The following is a 2,500-nucleotide window of genomic DNA, read 5'->3' as shown; positions in this document are numbered from 1 at the left end:
ATTTTGTTTAATTCCTTACTGATACGTTTTTGAACTCTGCTCTGAAAAAAAAAGTAATTCAAGAACCATTGCAAAGATACCTTAGCTGGGACACCTAGTCCATCGAGGAACGTATTTATGAATATGGCGTCTAAGAAAGTAAAAACACGCTGACCTGTTTTGGATTGTCTTTATATAAACATTTAAAGTTTGCAAAACAATAACTGAGGTTCATTTATTCTGTAATAACTGGGGTTAATTTTTTCTTTCTTTCACAGAACCCCTGGACTGGAAGTGACCTGCAGGTAAAATGTGCTTACGTATGTATCCCGGCTGCTTGTTGCTGCACCTAGATTAGTGTTCGCCCTTGTCTTACTCCTTAATTTGCGTTAGATTGATTCTGTCAGTGGAATCTCTGCTGTAGTTTAATCTCAAAGAACAATTCTTATCAGGGCTATTTAGTATTGTACAGTTACATGTTTGTCAAAATCAAGTTTTAGAGAGATTTAACATTGGAATAACATCACTATAATTAGTGTTTTAGGAAAACATACTTTCCGATTGTATCACTTTAAGTTTAGTTATTTTACGGTGGCAAGACCTGAAATCAGTGTTATTTATAGGTTATAGATTAAACTTCTTATTTAGCATATAGCCTTCGTATCTTTCAAGTATAAAATCACCAGCAAACGAGGAGCACAAAAAAATCACCTCTGATTTGAAGGTTGAAAGAAACTGTTAACATCGGCTAGTAACACAAACAATACTGTAAAACTACATAAAACCGTTAAATCTTGTAATGTTGATGTTTGGGTGCCAGATTAAAACCGAAGATGCTACACAAATAAGCAAGAACAACTGATTAATTGAATTAAAGCTTTACATGTTTGCACTTTCCCATTATTTTGCAGAATAGGCAAATATTAGGGGGATTCAATAGTTCATAAACTTCGAGACTGGATGCTTCTAACTTGTCAGAGCTTCACCTTAGTAAATTAGTGGTACAAATAGTAAGGCGATATATATATATATATATATATATATATATATATATATATATATATATATATATATATATATATATATATATCATTATCTTTGTGTTATTGGTGAAGCGATTATGTCTTTCTCACTTTCTCAATTTTCAAAGCCGAACATTTAAAGGAAGACTTGGAATCTGAAGAAACTGCTGCTAAACTGTAACGGGCAGGATGAGGTTCTACCATTACAGCAGTAAAAAAAACTCTGTTTTACATATCATTGGAATTTACGTAAAATAAAAACAACCGAGGCATTCTACTAATTATCAAAAACGAAATGCATACTTTTATCTTCAGTGGAAACAGAAGGAAAACTTCTAATGCGAGAACAAGGAACAGAATTTTCCTAAACAAACGTTCCTAAATGAAGTTCTCCTTTATCATGAATGTATTCATCAACTGTTATGTCTAGAAACACACCATTCATTTGCGTTAATGAAGTGTTCCAGCGATATAACTGCTGTGCTGTTACTTAAACGAAATTTGAACACTAACATTTTTTATAGCTTTCTTGTGCTGTAATATGTCTGTGCGATTTATTTAGAATTTCTGGTAGTCCATTAAATTCTACACAGAAACAAAAAGACAAAACAATAAAAAAAGGTCTTGCAAATATGAAACTTATGTGGTATGCTTTGAGTATGCCCCATTTTGAGGTCGACATGACAAACACCAAAACTGACATTCTTTTTGTAAAGTATTAACAGCAAAGCTTTGACATGCACGCACACACTCACAAAAGATGTACACACACACACATAAATGTATACATACACACACACACACACAACACACACACACACACACATATATATATATATATATATATATATATATATATATATATATATATATATATATAAAAGCCTATGTGAAATTCCATCACTCCTGTCCCGGCTCTGATCTCTTAGGTCTCATCAAAAGAGCTCTAAGTTTTCTTGTGCCCACGGCAGCTCACCTGACATTATCACATACAGTCCTCCCCTCAAGGGTGCGAAGGACATGTCCAAGCCATTTCCCCTGCCATTATTTTCTTATTATATACATCAGGATTTTATTCATATGGTATTTTTTCTCATTTACCCTGTTATTTGGCTCCTAATATTGTCCTTCATATTTTATACTTAAATCTACAAAATCGTTCAGGCGCCGTTGCATATTGTGCCATTATGTACATGCATACAGACAGACATTCACTCTCTCACACACACACAGGTGCATTATATATATATATATATATATATATATATATATATATATATATATATAAGTACATAAAAAATTACTATTAAGGGAGCTTGCTGCAGTGACTCGAGCACTATAAAATACTGAGGAAACAGTGTGAAGCAAATGAGGCGAAAGAGGAAACATTCACAAATAAGAGGTTTAACGAGAGCTTAGAAAGCAAACGAACCAAAATATTCACTAATTTCGCTCGAATCGCAGAGAAAATCCAACTAATAACTGTGGTATTCTTTTTT

At 33.0% G+C, this 2,500-nt stretch overlaps 1 protein-coding gene across 2 annotated transcripts in view; it reads left to right on the top strand.

Annotated features, from left to right (window-relative positions):
• LOC135216641 (ichor-like) overlaps window positions 1–2,500 on the top strand; it is an 80,455-nt gene that overhangs the window by 60,463 nt on the left and 17,492 nt on the right. Inside the window, exon 2 of one of the 2 annotated variants that reach the window (XM_064252059.1) lies at window positions 258–284. The gene's annotated coding sequence lies outside the window, so the exon portion shown is untranslated. Of the gene's footprint in view, window positions 1–257; window positions 300–2,500 lie in introns of both variants that reach the window. The other variant, XM_064252145.1, reaches the window with a different exon arrangement.

The sequence above is a fragment of the Macrobrachium nipponense genome, chromosome 11 (assembly GCF_015104395.2).
Source record: "Macrobrachium nipponense isolate FS-2020 chromosome 11, ASM1510439v2, whole genome shotgun sequence".
Taxonomy (NCBI): Eukaryota; Metazoa; Arthropoda; class Malacostraca; order Decapoda; family Palaemonidae; genus Macrobrachium; species Macrobrachium nipponense.
Note: the sequence above shows the minus strand (reverse complement) of the source record. Positions and strands in the feature narration are given on the sequence as shown.